Below are 20,761 nucleotides of genomic sequence, written 5' to 3'. Positions count from 1 at the left end.
TTTTGGGCCAGCAGGGCAGCTCTATGTTCTCTAGCCTATGTACATAACTTAACAGCAGGATCATAGCTGATGCCTCTATATGAAAGGCACCACACTCTTGTAAGAAATTGATGCTTTGTTTCAAAACTACTTGTGATTAGATGTTTTTATAACCTCTCTAACTGCCTCCTCTTCATCGTTGACAAGTTGCCACCTCAAACTCCACACTCGTATAACATCATCGCTGACAAGTTGCCTTCTCCATCTATTTTACTATCCTCTGTATCCTTTTTGTAATGAAATTATCCATAAACTGCGTGGGAGTTATCCCTGATACGTTGGTATATTTTATTTTCTTCTTCTCTACTTACATTACTTAAAACGTTAATCATGTTTAAAGGTCTTTCTAGGGTTATTGATTTTCACTGTATGAATTTGTGTACAAGGATACAGCAGAGTGAGGGTACAAAGACAATTTAGAGCTCATACAACGCTGACAGGGGAAGCACCCATTGAGATATACAGTCACACTACGTTTAGCTATCACATGCAGCTGTGAACAATTAGAAAGCGCAAGGCGTCTGTTGAGTGTTGACAGAGCACCCAGGTGTTTACCTCCACACCCACCTTTCAGAAAACACAACAGAAAACTGGCCTATCCCGAAAACTCAGAATGGTCTTAGCATCCTCAAAAACTAGCCTAAAATTGCAACAGAGGATAACAAAGGAAATATGGGTTAAATCCTTATAGCAATATCAGGATTTGACTTAATGTGGAAAATGTCTCCAGATATGGGTTAAACCTTGATAGCAGTATCAGGATTTGACTCTGGAAAATATCTCCAGATATCTAAGGGAAAATATGGGTTAAACACCTTTTAAGGTTGGGCAAAGTAGAGCTGTGACTGAGCATCCAAAAGCAACTTAGGAGAAGTGGAAGGTGTGATCTTAGGCAGCAGAATACCTTACCCAACATCTCATGTCACAAAAATATTGTCAAATCATAAGCCCAGAAAGTTTTCCAACTGAAATGCTGAAAGACTACATGTGTATGCTCTGTTATTAGTATTTGATTTAGGATTTGCATTGTAAGGTGTGGGGTGCGCTAGGCAAATCCTAAATCAAATACCACAAGCCTGTTGAATTATCAGAATACATCAAAAAGATCACGGAATAATGTATTCTGAAATCATCCACACACCTGAACTAGAATAACGAATTTGGCAAAAAGATCGTTTCAATAAGATGATTTAGGTTAGCTCTATAGCGAAATTCTCTCTGAATTTTTTCAGACGTCAAAAATCGAAACAACCCCCATACAATAATTGATTTAGGATTTGCATTGTAAGGTGTGGGGTGCGCCAGGCTTCTGCAATACAGAAGAGACGCTGAAATCTCATATCTGATAGCAAGCTACCATCATATATGAGACTTCCCCCTCAAAAAACTAATTCAATATCGTGTGGTTCATTGAACCACGTATCAGATATTAAACTGATAAGAACAGATACTGCAATCGATCTTAGCCAAAAGGCCGAGAAAAGGTATGCTTCAAACTGTTCCTTCCTTGGGTATTTATAGCCATCTTTGCATTCTTCAAAGACAATTTTTCATAGATGTGGCTCTTAAGTTTTGTTTTTTTTCCTTTTTTAAGAATTGAAGTAGATTAGATTTTTTTATGTTTTTTTGGCTTGGGAGTTTTTTCTTCTTTATTTAGTATAGAAATAGATTTGGGTGGAGTTTTGTAAGAGGAACCAATACATATGATTCGTATATATGTGATTTACTATTATTGTAGACTAAAAATAATAATGTCTGAATTTAATTTTGAGAAAATAATAATTATATAAATGTGATAAGTACTATAATTTAAATAATTTGATTAAAAATATATTAAATAATTAAAAAATTTAAAATTTAAAATAGTGAAAGTATTTACTTAATTTTAATGTTTAATGTTTAGGTTTTTATTACTCATAAAATACTTTTTTGAATAAAAATTTAAAATTGTTTGGTTTTGGATGTGTTGAAAGTAGAACAATAAAATTCAAATTAGGTTCTTTTTTCATAAATGTTTTAGTTTCTTTTTATGTCATAATTATCTTTAGTAGTATGTGGAATGTCATTTATTTGTTCATTGTATGTGATTTTATATTGTTGGGTGACATTGTAGGAATATCCCTATTTATTTTGTACATTTATATTAAGATTTAAATAAGATTGCTAAACAGTTATTTATCTTTATTTATTTTTATGAGTCATATCTCCTCCATGTATTAGAGTCTTCTTCAAATATATAAGAATTTTCAAATGGTTTATATACAAATTAAACAAATATTAATACTTAAGGATAATAGTAAAGCTTTCATGAGTTGAATATTTTACTGAATAAAGAAGCAAAATATTAGAAGTTGAGGATATTAGCCAATTTAAAACTGTGAGATTTAGCCAAGATCAAGAGCACAATGAAAAGTATAAAAGAGAGACAAAAGTATAACAAGAACAAATTGTATTCTCATCAATATGCAAATGATCAACTGGATTAACCAATGCAATGAATATAGGCTTTCTTATATAGGCAAGGCCATATGGATGTACGAGCACACAATCATAACATGTGGCTCAATGAGAAACAAGGGTAGGTAAGAAATAGTAAGGGTAGGTAGGAGAAATAATATAATATTCCACAAGAGGTGGATGACCCACCAAATGTGGAGTGTAACAACAAAATAAGACCACAAAAAGAGGAATTTCTCCTACAAGCTATATCCCTATGTGCACACTTCCCTAAGTGTCTCACATCCAAACTATGAAGAGATGCATTATCCTAAGTTAACTTAAGTAAACTGTAATAATATCCATGATAAATATTTATTTACACCAACACCCCCCCCCCCCCTAAGTGCAACTTAGGGGAATGAAGACTCAAGTCAACAATGCAAGATGGGTCCCAACTACTAGGCCATGATAGGTACCCATGTACAATATGCAAATGCAAGCAAAACTATGCAATGTAATCTCTCACAAATGGAGAAAGGGAGAAAACCCAGTGGGAAAAAACTCCCTCCCAAAAGAGAGATGAATGTACAAAAGACTCTCAAAGAAGAAGGACAAAACCTCAAAGAGGAAAAAGCCCACCCCATAAGATAGAAAGGAGAAGTCAGCTAACCCCCCCCTAATAACACATCCCGCACCCCCAAGAGAGCTCGCAACTACTAGAACTTACTCTTAGTGAAAGGTTTGGTGAATATGTCTGCAACCTGCTCCATTGTAGGACAATATTGCAAATCAATGACTTGCTCCTGAATCAGCTCTCGGATATAGTGCATATGAATCTCAATGTGTTTGGTCTGCTAGTGTTGGACTGGGTTCTTCAAGATTGCAATAGCACTCTGATTATCGCAATGTAGAACTGTCGGCCATGCAGTGGTGAACCCAAACTCTGTGAGAATCTGCTGAAGCCAAATGGTCTCAGTCACTGCGTTAACAATTCCTCGATACTCAACCTCAGTCAAAGAGAGAGCAATAGCATCTTGCTTCTTGCTCTACCAACAAATGGGGCATGAACCAAGGTGAAAACTGTAACCTGAAGTAGACTTATGATCATCAAGATTGCCAACCCAATCGGAGTCTGTGTAACCAACCAAGCGAAGTCCTGTGCCTTCTGCATAGTGAATCCCATAGTGATGTGTACCCTGGATGTAATGAACGATGTGTTTGGTGGCTTTCCAATGAAGCTCATGTGGTTCTTGCATGAAGCAGGAAACCATGCCAACCGCAAATGAAATATCAGGGCATGTATGAGTCAAGTAGATGAGACTACCCACAAGCTAACGATACAATGTGGCATCAACTAGTGGAGAAGAACACTGAGCCTCAAGCTTGACTCCTGAAAGAAAGGGAGTCGGTGCAGGCTTACAATCAGCCATATGAAAGTGTGCAAGTAAATCAAGAGCATACTTGGGTTGCGATAGTGTAATCCCGAAAGGTGACTGTGAAATCTCTATCCCGAGAAAGTAGTGCAAAAGACCCAAGTCAGTCGTAGCAAATATGTCATGCAAAGTAGATTTGACCCTGCTAATGATGGATGTGGTGCTCCCTGTAATGATCAAATCATCAACATAGAGCACAAGTATCAAGTGAGAGTCATCCTGTCACAAAATGTAGACATTTGGATCGAAATGATACCTCGTGAACCCTATTGAGAGAAGAAATGAATCCATCTTGGCGTACCAAGCCCTGGGGGCATTCTTAAGGCCATAGAGAGATTTTCTTAGTCTACAAACCAAAGAAGTATCCTGGATGAAACCCTGTGGCTGCTCCATATAAATCTCCTCATCAAGATCACCATGAAGAAAAACACTCTTCACATCCATCTAATGTACAACCCAACCATGAGTTGCAACAATAGAAAGTGTCAAGCGAATGGAGTTCATCTTGGCTACGGGCGCAAAGGTCTCAGTATAGTCAACACCTGCAACCTGAGAGAAACCTTTCGCAACAAGCCGAGCCTTATACTTATCCACACTACCATCCGCTGCAAACTTGGTCCAATAGATCCACTTACATCGAACCATCTTTCTCCCCTTAGGGAGATGGACTAAATCCCATGTGTTATTCCTCTTCAAGGAACTATACTCTTCCTCCATAGCTTAGTCCCACTCAGGAACCCCTGATGCTTCCCGAAATGTTTGTGGATCGGAAGCAGTAGTGATAAATGCATGTGGAAGATCCTGATGTTGTGATCGAGTTCTCCATGTATTTGAAGGATCCCCAACAAGAGAACCCACGAACTCAAATGTCTGTCGAGCCCAATGAGGTCTAGATGGAGGTGGAGAATGAGGCTCCTCAACTGCAAGTGGACCCTGTGGAGGTGTAACCCTGTGAGTCAAAGTTGAAGGAGTCTCATCATCTGAATCACTAGCATCACTATCCACAATGGAGGAAGGTGGAGGAGGTAGAGCGGCTAAGCTAGGAGAGCTTTCCTCAAAATGAACACTCCTTTCAATAAACAACTCATGTGTCTCAAGATCCATCAATCTATATGCCTTAACACCCTCAGGATATCCAACAAATATGCAAGGCCGACTCTGAGGTTCCAATGCCTTGCGTTTCTATGGAGGTATGTGAGCCCATGCTGGACACCCAAAGACTCTAAAATGTCTCTTAATCAGTTTCCTACTAGCCCAAGCCTCAAAAGGAGTAATACCTTGCAAAGCTTTGTGAGGAACCCAATTCTGGATGTGTGTGGCACAACTGATAGCCTCTACCCAAAAGGCAGGATCAAGAGAACGTGCATGTATCATACAACTAGCCATTTCTTTGAGAGTTCTATTCTTGTGTTCTTCAACTTCGTTCTATTGTGGAGTGTATGCAACAAAATGGTAAAGATCAATCCCCTCAAATGTACAAAAATCCTCAAGTCTCTTGTTCACATATTCCCTTCCATTATCTGTACGAAGAATCTTGACCACTTTCCCAGATTGATTCTCCACACGAGTCTTGAAGTCCTGAAATCTGTCAAATACTTCACTCTTATGAATGAGAAAGTAGACCCAAGTGAAGCGGGAGTAGTCATCAATGAAGGTGAGGACATAGCGGGTCTTGCTAAATGAAGGTGTTGGAAATGGACCTGCTACATTGCTGTGAACAATTTGAAGAACTTCCAAAGCTCTCCAAGATTTCCCCTTATCAAAGTTCTCCTCGGGATGCTTGCCCATGGAACAACCTGAACATACACCCTCTGAAAAATTAATTTGAGGTAGACCTGTGACCATGTCTTTCGTGCTGAGCTGATGAAGATAGCGGTAGTTGAGGTGACCAAACTGCTCATACCATAGCTTACTTTCAGAATTTGAATGAGTAAGCAAGGCCCTAGAAGGTGAACTTGGCACAAAGTGGGAGAATGAATAAAGCCTTGAGTTGCCATTGACTTATCCCACTGCTACCAAGGCATCATCATCAAGTTCCTTTACCACAACTGAATCTGGTGTAAACTCAACCTTTTTCCCATTCCCATAGTGAGTGATTTGGTAGATAGAGAGAAGGTTGGTAGACAAGTTAGGAACATAGAGAACATCCTCAAATGTTCCATCATCCATGTCAACTGAACCTTTCCCTTCAACCTCTACTTGTGTATCATCACCTATGTAAATGTGAGGTACCTTAGACGGCTCCAATTAAGAAAACTGCTCCTTTGTAGAACCCATGTGATATGAGGCACCCGAGTCAAGTATCTATTGTTGTGAAGAACCTGTTGTAGCCACAAATGCTTTCCCTTTTCCCTTAGAATGTGAAGAAGAGGAAGGAGATGAATCCTTCTTTGTGTAGGCGAATGGCAAGTTGATGTTGTTTTTCTTAAGAAGATTAGTTAACTCATCAACTTGCTTGGTGTGGCATCGATGCACATCATGACCATACTTCTTGCAATATGCACAAGTTGGTTTATCCTTCTTAGGTGGTGTCCCCTTCTTGAAAGATGATGAAAAATCACCCTGTGATGGAGAGGATGATTGTCCTTTTTCCTGTTGTGGCTTTGACTTAGAGTGCTTCTTCTTCTTGTTGGAATCTTTGCCTTGACTTCCTCAATTCCCTTGATTAGCCACCAAAGCCTTGGACTTTGAAGACATGAGAAGCCCCATGTTCAACAACTTAGATTGTTCCAATATTAACATTTTTGTGAAAGCATCAAATGAAGGCATGATGTAGGAACTCCCCTAAGTCAAACGATGAGTTTGGAAGCTAGACACAAATGTTGCATATTTTGGCACAAGCTTGTCCAACAAGTTGAATATAAACTGAGCATCCTTTTTGCCAATTCCACAATCCTTAAGCTTTGCTCTTAGCTCATTTGCTTTGGTGACATAATCTTGGATTGTATCAAAAATCTTGGGATCCAAGTTGGTGAGCTCATTGTCAATCTTATAACCTTTGATTTCATCAACTTGACCATACAATTTCTGAAACATATCCCAAGCATCTTTGATTGTAGTACACTTCTCAATATGAAAGATGAGGTCATATGATACATACTTGCGCAAAGTTCCAAGAGCCATGCAATTCTTAGTGATCCATTCTAACTGAGCATTAGGATCAGCCTTAGGATCAGGTGGTGCTGCTATTATTCTATCTATGTAATGCGTGAGACCTTTTTCCATTAATTTGCTTCATACTTTAATTTTCCATGATGCATAATTATGTGGAGTTAAAGGTGGAAATTTATGAGGAATAATTGCAACAAAAATGAAAGAGCACAAGGAAAGAGAGGCACAATCACACAAAACATCCCCCCAAATTCACTCAATCAAAGAACCCCCCAAAAGTGATGATTTGGCACTTTATACTTACTGCGTATACAATGGACCACTTGCAAAAAATGGCAAAGTGGACTTCTGATTTTAATTTTACAATTGCCTCAATAAGGCCAAAAGAGACTCAAACTAATAGTGTAAGAGATCTAAACTAAGATCCAAGCAATTTACAAGTACCAAATAGGCCAAATAAGACCAATATCTGAAAGTACATTTTCCACTTAAAATCTCTGAAATCTGATCATATATTATGAAATTATAAAAAAAAACATACACTTTAAAAAAAAAGGGCACTTGAAAAGGAGGTCGTATGAGCTCAAACGAGGTCTTTGAAGTTGCAGAATTGAGGATTAGATAGGTACAGCTGAGAGAATCCAAAATTTTCAAAAACCCTATGCACCAAAATCAAAAAATAACCACACCACAGTGAAAAGCATGAAAAATTATCCCAAATCAAAATAAATTGCACCCAAAAAGGAGTAAAATTGAGCAAGTTATGAGCCTCCAAAGTTGGCCCAAAAAACCAAATAGCTCAACGGAGAGGGGTCTGAGAATTTCCAAAAAATGCTGACTGGGTGCTGACTGGGAAGGCAAGATATCTTTTGTCAGTGGTCGCCGAAAAATGGATAATTGGCAACTGGAAAAATTTGACGGCGACCGGAAAAGTGTTGGTGGCGGCTGCCAGAGCGAAGGGCCGGTGGGAGGCGTCGGTGGCGGCGGCCGGCGTTGCGAGGCCGATGACGTGCAAGGCAGCAGAGGTGTCGCGGGCACCGAGGGCAGCGGAGTAGTCGCGTGAAGGGAGCTACGCAGAGGCTTGAGCAGGCGACGTGCAGGGGTGTCACGCGGAGGGAGCTGCGTAGAGGCCTGGGCAGGCGACATGCAGGGGCGCCGCGTGGAGGGAGTTGCCTAGAGGCCTAGATGGGTGACGTCTGGTCTTCCATGGGCAGTGGTGGGTCTTCCGTGGGTGGCACCTGATCTATCGCAGGCGAGGGTCTGTGCAGAGGCCTGGGCGGTGCTGCCGGTGGTCGTTGGGCGATGTTGCTGGCGGTGCTCCCAATGGCCGCTGGGCGGTGCTGTTGAAACCCGCAAACCCTGCAGAGGTGTACGGTGGTGCAGGGGGGGTCTACGGACCCCCAAAAATAATTTTTTTTTTTTTTTTTTTTTTTTTTGGAAAAATAGAGACCCTTTTCGAATTTTTATTTTTTTATTTTTTTTCAAAAAAAATCTTTTCAAGGGATTGGGAATTTTTTTTTTTTTTTTATAAATCCGAAAATTTCGTACCGTACTACCCAAATTGGGCAAAAAATTTCTCCACCCTAAAAGTCAAATTTCTCCAAAAATGGTCGAGTTTATACTCGATTTTTATGGAAACGGCCTCCTAGATGCAATGGTGAGGTCGAAAATGCTCCAGGATGCCTCCAAAAAATGCTTATTCCTCAGATTCCAAAAATAGAAGCCTTCCAAAATGTCTCCAAAAACCAATCAATTGAAGCCCTAATGGCTCTGATACCATGTGAGATTTAGCCAAGATCAAGGGCATAATGAAAAGTTAAAAGAGAGACAAAAGTATGACAAGAACAAACTGTATTCTCATCAATATGCAAATGATCAATTGGATTAACCAATATAATGAATATAGGCTTTCTTATATAGGCAAGGCCATATGGATGTACGAGCACACAATCATGACATGTGGCTCAATGAGAAACAAGGGTAGGTAAGAAATACTAGGGGTAGGTAGGAGAAATAATATAATATTCCACAAGAGGTGGATGACCCACCGAATGTGGAGTGTAACAGCAAAATAAGACCACAAAAGGTGAAATTTCTCCTACAAGCTATATCCCCATGTGCACACTTCCTGAAGTGTCTCACATCCAAACTACGAAGAGATGCATTATCCTAAGTTAACTTAAGTAAAGTGTAATAATATCCATGATGAATATTTATTTACACCAACAAAAAGTTCAATGCATTAAATTTTTTTTTAAAAAATAAAGTTATGAAAGCTTTATCAAGTTAAGGAATAACAAATATGCTAGTTCATGGATTTATCACACATGATTTCTACTAAAGGCTTTGTAATAGATCTAATAAACATGTGTTTGCTAGTGATTATATCACTATGTCATGTTTTAATAGTGTACTTGAGTGCCACTTGCATATTGCTTTCACTTACTAGTACGACCCCAAATACAATATAGGCATATTATTCCTTGTTTCATTGCAAACCTTCACTATCTTGCCCCTATACTTCACTTTTATGTATCTATTTCAATGCAACATTTTCTAGCAAAAGGATGGTAGAATGATTATAATTTTATACCAAGAATAGTTGGGAAACATATACATTGGTTGATGATATCTAAAAATCAACCACAAGATGAAATCCCAAAACTAACATAATTAAATCACTAACTATAAAACTTTCTAAAGTATTTCTATATGAATGAACAATATATATCAATGACACTTGAATCTTTATAAACCATAGATGTTGCTTGTTCCTTAGTTTTCTATTTACACTCTTTTAATCTCCCTAAAGTATTTGTATGTATGAATGAACAATATATATCAAGACAATTGAATCTTTATAGACCATAGATGTTGCTTGTTCCTTAGTTTTCTATTTACACTCTTTTGATGATTGCTTAAGATTTTCAAGTACATATCCAACACCACTATTTTATTTATTTTCATCTATGTCAATCGCCTCAAGATGCTATTCTCATTATCCAGTTTATTTACCTTGATATCCATTTTTTTAGCATTAGTTTATATATTAGACCATATAACTTATCCAATACCATACATTAGGTAGATGAATTAGTAGTAGAAGTGTTACTCTCAAAATAACTACACATACAATAAAATATCACATTCTCATTTTTCTTCTTGGGTGATGGATGTAGATCCATATGTAGTGGAGGGATGGTAAAGTCTTTGAGATAAACTTTATACTCTCTTATATAAGAATAGTAAAATATGTTGTACCTAATTATCACTAAATATAGCATAGCCAAATGTATGTGTGATATTTTCTCGTTTATATTAATTATTTACTTGTGTACATACATGTATCTCATTGGTTGGTTTATTTTTGCAATAAAAGTTTTAGGCCTCTCAACCATTTGATAATAAATAAATGAATGACAATCCACATTTATCACTTATCTCCATTTTTTTTGGAAAAATTTAATGTGTAAATGATATAATCTATATATTTGCATGTATATGAGGTTAACCCAATAATTTGTAACACATTAATATGCTAGACATCACAAGGAATGATGAAATGATAGCAAGTGCCTCACATAAAGTAGTAAACATAATAATACTGATAGATTGTCTATTGGTGTTAGATCCTTCAATAATAACATCTACTTTTTTAAAATAATCACTTGCACAACTTTAAAATAATCCTCACTAAACATATTCAAACTAAACCTGCTATCAACTAATTACTAGGCTTCAAATTAAAATTGTGACATTTCACAACTAAATGCAAAGCCAAATGCTCATTAATAACTATGGAACTAGGTAAGTCATGTGATAATAAAATGGAATAGTAGAACCATTGCTACAATAGGCTCTAGAATGTTGTCCATCTCTACAGGATTGATATTTGATGGTATGATGAAATTTTCTAAGGATTTCTCAAAATATATCTATATGCCTTAAATATATGCATTTGATTTCACACACAAACATAAACTTTTAGTGGAGTAATCTTAAGTTGTTCATTAATACCATAATATTTATGTTCATTGGCTACAACTATATGTGTAAGAGGAAGATTAAGATTATTAGGTGGAAAATTGACAAATTGGATATACAATTTCTATCCTCTAGTGATCTATTTATAAGCATGACCTACTACGTGGTAACTCTATGAATGAGGTAGTTTAAATGGAAGAAACTTTTCTTAATTAGATATAACATTATATCATGTATTTATCTAATAATGGTATGTGTGACCCATTTCATGCTAACTCTTTGAACTATGTACTTCATGGAATACAAAGGTAGGATAAAGTGGAGGTGAGCTAGGTGTACTATAAATAATAATCCATAGGCACATTGGGTGAGTAATATTAAAAGGATTGAAACATGGAAAATTAAGTAATGAACAAGTTTATACTATACTTAGTCTAGGGAAAAAAAAATTATGCAATGGAATCATGTTCTAATACATTTTAATATTTCACCACTTTGAAGTAATTATAAATCTAGTCATCAATATGATATCATTTTTTATGTACTCATGTTTTGGAAGCAAAAAATACTTAATATGTAAAGATCCATTGCTAGAACCATCCAATTCATCAAGGATTGTTTCTTTGCAAGAGTGTACATACCATCACATAATCTAGTACAAAGTATGAAAATTATCATCATAAGAGTATCACTATCATCATTATCATAAATCATCAAAGATTGTTTCCTTGCAAGAGTGCACATACATAAATCACTATCCCTAGAGTATTTAATATATACATCATTAAAGGAACAATAATCTAAATGTACAAAAACATTGAGACTATCATGATTTGTTGAAATATTTTCTTCTGAATGCTTAACAATATCATGAATACCTAAAGAAATTGTAACCTCATCACATAAATCATCATTCCTAAATGTATCACCAAATGTATATAGTTTGATATCTTCCATAAGGCTTGCTAAGGTCTAGCCAATAGACAAATAAAATGATGAAGAACAATTGGACATTAATCTAGGCCATACACAAAGATGCAAAGAAGAATAAACATGTCATGGCTTGAGCAATCATAAGACTCATATACATATATCAATTAATCTAAGAGATCGTATAGATGTAATAATTAATTCACTTCAATGCACATGTGTAAACATAATAAAACCTATCCTAATTAAGGTTGTAAGGTATGTGCATTGTGAATATGGTACACCTAACAAGGAACCTTGGGCAAGATATTGTATAAGGGGTCAACATGTAAAAAATCACTACATAGAATATCTTTATGAGAGAAAAAAGAAGAATCATTATGAAAGGGAATAGAAGGATCCAATATACATCTTAGATTTGATGTAAAATCAAAAAATTGGATTGGCCAAATTTGAAAGTTGAAATTAGAAATCATAGGCTCAAAACCAAAACCCTAGGAGTGAAAGATTGTTTAGGTTCAAAATTTATGTATGAGAGTAAATCACAACTACATAATTATTCTAAGATAAAATAATTGAAATATATTGATAAATAAATGACCCTAGAGTAAAGATTCAAGACTAATTATGCTACAAAAACACATTCATAAATGGTTACAAAAATTAATAAAATAAAATAATACTACTTAGATCTAGATCCATTTGGCATCCTATGCAAAAATAAAAGTCAAGGATAGCTATTCTTGTGACTATCGCACATACCTCGACCCTTAGTGCTGTACCCAGAATGGAGGGGCTCACTCCTTGTCTACAATGTGTTTGTTCTCTACAATGGGATATCATTTACACTTTGGTTTTTTATATCCTACTGTACAAAGCTCCATTGATACATAATAAGGCTCAATGATGAAAATATTGTGTTGTAATAAAGATACAAGAATTCGTGAGTTTAATTTCCTCATATCAACCATTCTATCTATCAATCAATTATATTATTCACTTCTTACTAATTGTTCTTCACTTTCATAATATCTTCATCATTCATCCAACTTTCATCAATCAGTTGTCTTATACAGGATGTGTCATTCCTGAAACTAGATGTGATCATCTATCTTTGTCTTATACAAAATGTGTCCTTCCGAAAACCAGACACTTTCATCAATCATTTGTCTTATATCGGATGTGTCCTTCCTAGAACCAAACTTGATCTTTATCCAATCAATCCCATCAATTTGATAAATCTAATCAATCCAATCTACAAATCACTCCAACCATTTCTTCTACCTAATCAAACCCATGGATGACATCAACTAACCATTCTTCCATCTCTCATATAACATTCTTCTTCTTTCGAGAGATCATTCATTCCTCTAATGCACAAATAATCTCTTGAGGGGGCACAATTACACCCAACCATTACTAGGGCATGTTGGGACAAGAAATTTTCTTTTTATTTCAAACAACGTTGTTCCAACATTGTCTCAAAGAGGAGTAAATTAAAAATGTCTCATGACTAATGCACTAATTGTTCATTGTCATTAATTAAATATTTTTTTAATTATTTAATTAATCTAATTTTAATTCTTCCAAATTAATTTAATCATCACATTTCATCATTTCTAATTATTCAATTTCTTTCTAATCATCTAAATCATTTAATCATTTAACCTTCCCTCTTAAAATTAATTAAATAAGTCTATTATTTAATTAATTATAATTTATTTTTAAATAATCTTTATTATTTAATTCAATTCAAGTTCTATTTCCCCCAAATTAAATAATTTTTTTAAATTATTTAATTAGCTAACTATGTCTTCCAAATTAGTTACAATTTCTTTACTTTAGTTAAATAATCTTTATTATTTAATTAAATTCAATTTCTAGTTTTTTCCCCTAATTAAATAATTTCTTTAAATTATTTAATTATCTAACTATGTCTTCCCAATTTCTTAAATTTATTTAATCTAATTTTTCTTTTAGTTCTCAATTCTAAATTTGCTTCATGTGCATGTCATTGGATATTTTAGAAAATCAATTTTAAATCCAAATTTAGATTAAAAGAAATCTCATGATAAAATTCGTACTGCACATGCTAATTTCTAACTAACACTCACCTCTGAGTTAAATTCTTCAATCACCTCTCTAACTATCAATCAACTTTTTAGCTCACTCTAATTCCACCTATCAATCAATTTCTCTCCAATTTCTATAAATTCATCATTAATCTCCCTTTTTCATCAACCACTATCTTCGAAACCTTTGTGTCTTAATGCAGGTTTCCAAGTGCGACTTTGAGAGCCATTCAACCAAAAGATTGAGAAGAGCAATGAAAGCCAACAATTGAATTAGCAAGGGAGTTTGAGTTTATTTGATTGATCTTTATTGCTTTGGTGATTTCAATTCTAGTGTTCATTGTTATTGTGGATTTGTTAATTGGATTTGAGTTTTGGTGGTTAACTCGCTAAGTCTAATTATTGATGCTAATTTGCCCTATGATATAGTACCCACTATAATAGGAGCACCAATCGGATCATAAATGTAAGTTGCATTTGTTGTGAACTCAATTGTGCTACCATCTTGTGTAAGCTAGTAAATTGAAAGTAGATTATGTGTTATCACATGAAGATGGAAGATATTAGGCACAACTATAGCACTCGAGTTAACATCACCTAGTATAGAAGCAGTTGACACACATTGATTAATCACAGTTAAGAGCACAAGATATGGTCAAGGACCTAAAGAACTTGGACCCATGTTGTCAGTTGAATTTTAAATGTGTTATGATGTGCCTAAATCAAGAATCCAACCAATGTTCCTAGGTACATGGGTGGTAATCAAGTTATAACACTTTCCTTTGAGATTTGGAGGTTTCTCCTCTTGTTTTGTAGATGATGAACTTGATGAAGAAGGAATGGAAATGTTATGAAACTTGAGTAATTGTCACAACTCATAATTTTCTTTCATGAAGCAATTTTGTTCATCATGTCACTATGCCCAAATTTGTTACAAAGAGAACATTTGGGTCTCTCCTTACAATTTGCCTCTTTGAAAGAGGGAGATGAAGTGTCACTGGATTTTGTCTTGGGCTTGCTCGTGGTCATCCTCTTTCCCTTGGAGGATTGAGCCACCAAAGCATGACTCTTAGGAAGAGCATCCATCTGAACCAAGTTGGCCTGCTCCCTAAGCAATCAATTACAAAACTCCTCGAAAGAAGGCATCTTATGATCTTCCCCCATAGCATCCATAGTAGAGTAGAAGGTAGAAGCAAACACTGAGATGGACCTTGAAGCTTAGATAGGATTGATTTTCATGTCCACACCCTTTCAATTGTGATAATATCAATTTCAATTGGGTGAGAAAATCTTGAATTGTGGGCAATGCATCTAGAGTGAGTGAGGTGAGATTGGCTTGAAGCTGCAAGATCTTGAATTGGTTAATCTTTCCGTACAACTTTCCAAGCTTATCCTACACCTCTTTTGGTGTTTGACACTCAACAATATGAAACAACAAATTATCAAACACATAAAGTCCAATAAGTCCTCTCGCTTCATCCAACTTGTTTCTGTGAAAAAATTGTTCAAAGGCCCTAGTGTATTCATGTTGGTCTTCGTCGAAGAGTTGTTGAGTTTCCATGTGTGATAATTATGTGAAGTGAGCAATTCTATCCTCGAATTTGATATGATTACAAGAACACTAAAAATTTTTTTGTAATAGACACCCCTCCAAAAAAATATTTTTACAATTCCCAAATATCAAATTTATCAAGTGAACAACAATTACAACTATGACAAATTGAAAAACTTATGAAGCTGGAGCAAGGCACTTGAATGGATGAGTACGGCTAGTGGGAGGTGTTCGATGACAATTGACCGACTTTGGAAGTTGTCGATTAGAAGGATAAGTTGGTCCCCAAAAAATTCTCCTCCAAATATTGGCAGCTTTTGAAGATATATCTCAGTGCAAAAATTAAAAAACGCCTCTCTTTAAATCGTAGCTCCTTAAATTGATGCGAGTTAAACGTTGCAACTATACACTAGAGGAAGAATAATGCTCCATAATAATGATTTCTAGAAACACAAATCAGGCTTAGTAACATATATCTTTGCCCACCAATAAACACTTACACCTCTAATCAATGCCTTGACTGAAAAATATATCGTAAAAAGTGAATATCATTATAGGATAAATGTAAATAAATCGCCTCCAATCATTGCAGGTATGAATATCGTTGAGAGATATTCACATCATGTATTTAAGAAATATTTAAAAAGATGATTAGCTAAAAACGTCCTTTTTAAGTGTCATATGATACATTGCTTTGTCCACACCCTCTCCTAACAAAGTATGCATCCTATAGATTTCTTAAAAAGCATTGGATTAAAAGGTTAACTAAGACGATAAAAAAACTACTATTTCTTAAAAAGATGATTAGCTGAAAACCTCCTTTTTAAGTGTCATATGATACATGGCTTTGTCCATACCCTCTCCTAACAAAGTATGCATCCTAAGAGATTTCTTTAAAAGCATTGGGTTAAAAGGTTAACTAAGACGATAAAAAAACTAATAAGTGTTGAAAAAAAGTGACTTTTTCTCAATAAAATAATTTCTTTTGAAAGAATTGTATTCTCTCCTATCTAATCTAGAGTTCCATCTTTTTCACTTAAAGTTTAAAAATAGGATGGAAGATGAATAGAATCATCTCTTCAAATAAATTCTCCAACTTATTCTAATAGATCGGTTCTCCCTATTAGCTCCCAATACAGTTCACACGATTAAGGGTAACCCTCGCTTACGGTCCTTGCCAAAACATTTGGTTGTCCAAAGCTTGCCCCAAACGTAAGCTTTTTCTCTGGCTAGTCAGTCAGATTAAAATATTGACCTAGCATCAATTAAGAAAGAGGGTTTATTCGTCCCAACAAATGTTCTTTGTGCCTTGGAAACAAAGAGGAAGTAAACCACTTGCTCTGACATTGTCCTCTTACTCAACAATTTTGCTATAGAATTCACCTTCTCTTAACTCCCTGGGTCCCTAGTTGCACAATATCATGGTAGATAGAAGCATCGATTTGTTCCTTATCATTTAGGAATTACTGAGTTGTGGAATATGGTTCGAAGAATGATCAATAGGAGGATTTAGTTGAAAACAAAAAACAAAGTTTATTTAATTTTTTCAATTTTAAGGGAGAATGTCTGGATCAGAATGGTCTTAGCATCCTCAAAACCTGGCCTCGCCTTAAAACTGTGTTTCACTTGAGCAAGCCTAATGTTAAACAGAGGATAACAAAGGAAATATGGGTTAAATCCCCCTTAAGGTTGGGCAAACTAGAACTCTGATTGAGCATCCAAAAACAACTTAAGGACAAGTGGAAGGTGTGATCTTAGGACCATACTCAACATCTCACACGTTACAAGAAGATTAAAATGAAATGAAAGATTTTAATAATATCAACGAAGCCAAAGCAGTCTATGGGACCCCGAACAGCACACATACCATAAAATCAAAATCAGGGCACCACGATCCTGATCCTAATCTTAATCTGCCTGTAGCCTCTTTTCAAGAACTGTTCTTCTGGAATGAATTTTTATTATCAAATCGTAAGCCCAGAAAGTTTTCCAACTGAAATGATGCTGAAAGGCTACATGTGTATGCTCTCTTATTAAAATTTCTTTGAAATAGAATAAAGAACCAGACCTGGTTTTCCAACCAATATAACTTCCTCATATTGACAACCAAACAATTGATCCAACCCTGAGCTTTGCGCCTCTCCAACTTGTAGAGGAAGATGATTTAAGGCAACTCATTGTACTCTTTGAAATCATTTAAACACCAAAACTGGCGGAATTATATAGTCTATAAAATCATCCAGGCACCTGAACTCTTAACAACCAATTTAGAAAAAAATCATTTCAAGTACCTAAGCATATGTCGAGTCCTAGCTTTCCCCGTACCGTCCGCCTGCCTCCAGCGATTGTTAGAACGCCTACTCATTCTAGTTATTACCCTGTCATTTCACATTCAGACCAGCTTTCCGCTCCAGCAGATGATTTCAGTCAGTGCAATAGCAGAATTTTCTGTGAATCGATTCAGACGGCAAACAGCAGAACAACAACTATATACTAATTGATTTAGAATTTGAATTGGGCGCCAGGCTTCTGTAGCAGTGCAATACAGAAGCGACGTGTGATGTCTCTGATAGCAAGCTATCTTTATGAGACTTCCCCCTACAAAAATCTATTTAATATCGTGTGGTTCATTGAACCACGTATCAGATATTATACTGATAAGAACAGATACTACACTTGATCTTAGCCAAAAGGCCGAGAAAGGTATGGTTTAAAAAATGCCTGCCTTCATTATTTCTACTTGCCTTCGAGTGGCTTTACTTTCCCCTGGTTACTTTCCCCCGGCTGCATGTGGGATAAATATAATTGCTTTGATCCATTGGAGATGGATATATACACCGTTGGAGCTTGCTTTGTTTGTTTATTTTCGTCTTAAGAGGCTATATATAGAAGGCACTCGTGAGTTTTTGTCGTCGGTGGGAAAGAAGGGGTAACGATACATATTACTATTTAATAATATTTATAATAAAATTAATTTAATATTTATTAAATCGAAACCACATTTCAGGTATAAAATATATCAGAAATAGTTGGAAAAGGTTTTAATTTGTATAATAATATTGCTGAATTTTATAAAGAAACAAGTGTCATGTAATTTAGAAATAGAAATAGTCAAATATCATTTGAATTATAATTGAAATTTAGAAATATATGTTAAAATTATATGTATTGCAATTTGATTTTAATTTTTTGTTTTAGAAATGAGATTGTATTAGAAATAGTAAAATATATTATAATATTATATATATTTTTAAGATTTTTGAAAGATTTGGATTAAATTAAATTTTTAAATTTATTTAATAAATTATTATAATTAAATTTTTAAATTTATTTAATAAATTATTATAATTAAATTTACAATTCATTTAATTTAGAGATAAGATTAGGGTTAAGTTAGGGTTATGTTTAAAATTGGTGTTAGGTAAGTCTTAGGTTAAATTTTTAGTTAATTATATTAAATGGTTTAAATATTACTCTAATGAAAAATTGCAACCAAAAATAAATATTCCAAATCATAATTTCTAATTTGTTCAAATAATCCTAAAAATAAGAATAAAGATATGTCAACTTTGCAAACAAATTCATATAAATAATATATTGTTATTATTGTCTTTTAATTAAATTATATTATTAATATATGATAATGATATATATATATATATATATATATATATATATATATATATATATATATATATATATATATATATACACACACACATGATATATTAAATACAATTCAAAAATTAAGTTTAGATTATGGTTAAGTTATAGTTATGTTTAAAGTTAGTGTTAGGTTATGTTGGTTAAATATTATAAAGTTCATTTAGAGATATGATGAGATTTAAGATTAAGTTAGGGTGAGAGTAGCATAGATAAACATTAGGGTTCTTATAATATCATATTTTAATTATTATATTATAATATTATTGTAAAAGTTTTTATATATAAGATGTAAATTTTTAAGTCAATTAGATTGGAAGAAAATAATTTCTATAATTTATGAACTTAAAAATCATACATCTTAAATTTATAAGAATTAAAAAAAATATATGAAAATAAAAAAATTGTAGTTCTAATTGGTGGAGAAAAATTGAGTAATAGCAGATAACAAAAACTGATGGTAATAGATTGCAATAGTACTAGCCTTGAAAGTACTAATAATATTTCAATTTTAAGATTATTTGAAACATAATCTTATTATTTAGATAAATTCCCTTCTTCAGCCAACTCATCTTGATGTTGAATCATAGAATATGATCACAAAAAATTGATGAAATAAATGTTTTAATGATCAAATTTAGAAATAATAAATCAATTACCATACATTATATTAATAAGATTCTTATAATTAAATTAAGATAATCTAAAATTGGATCACTAAATTGAAATAAAATCATCAAGAAATTTTTAAGAAATTCAAGACTATTATTTATAATTAAATTTACTATTATAAGATAAAGCTTGGGGTAAGGATTAAGATTGGTATAATGAAATATAACCTAAGATTGATATAACCCTAATTGAATCCTAATTTGACCATAATTCTAATAGTAATAATAATTAAAAAAAAATACCTAATCTTAATTAAACCATAACCCCACCATTAAATCAGTTATTTATCTTTTTATCTCCTTTAAGTTACAATTTTTCATTATTTATAAGGGTGTTTTTTATAAAGTATACATAAATATAAATATATTATTATAGACAAAATTCAATAATAATTTAAATATAATGGATTAAACTTTTGGATGAAGAATTTTTAAGGAAATCATGACAAATATTGATGGTTAATGTTATTCTAGGATAAATTAGGGTTAGTGTTATATAAGTTTAATTGAATTCTAACCCTAACTAAATCCTAATTTAACCATTATTGTATTACTAATTATAATTAAAAACTATATGTGACATTAATCAAACACTAAACCTAACTTAACCTTAAAATTATAATCCGAATTTCTAAATTATGTAAAATTATTAATCAATTATTTATTTTAATTATTATAAATTATTGATATATTATAATATTATTGAAATTTTTTTTATATATTTATTATTATATTGTTGTTATTTATTAATTTATTATTATAAATATTAAAACTATATTATTAATTTATTTCATCAGATAACTTAAATAATATTCTTAGTCTAAATAATTTGTTAAATAATTTTTTAGATAATTTGTTAAATATTTT

General features: G+C 33.7%; 2 non-coding genes across 2 annotated transcripts; both read right to left on the bottom strand.

Annotated features, from left to right (window-relative positions):
* Nucleotides 1-1,330: 1,330 nt before the first annotated feature.
* Nucleotides 1,331-1,525, bottom strand: LOC131066103 (U2 spliceosomal RNA). Its single transcript, XR_009111614.1, has one exon. It is a non-coding gene; the product is annotated as a U2 spliceosomal RNA (small nuclear RNA).
* Nucleotides 1,526-18,071: 16,546 nt separating this feature from the next.
* Nucleotides 18,072-18,267, bottom strand: LOC131066106 (U2 spliceosomal RNA). Its single transcript, XR_009111615.2, has one exon. It is a non-coding gene; the product is annotated as a U2 spliceosomal RNA (small nuclear RNA).
* Between the last annotated feature and the right edge of the window lie 2,494 nt (nt 18,268-20,761).

This window comes from Cryptomeria japonica, chromosome 11, assembly GCF_030272615.1.
Source record: "Cryptomeria japonica chromosome 11, Sugi_1.0, whole genome shotgun sequence".
In the NCBI taxonomy this organism is placed as follows: domain Eukaryota; kingdom Viridiplantae; phylum Streptophyta; class Pinopsida; order Cupressales; family Cupressaceae; genus Cryptomeria; species Cryptomeria japonica.
This window is presented reverse-complemented; position numbering and strand designations above follow the sequence as displayed.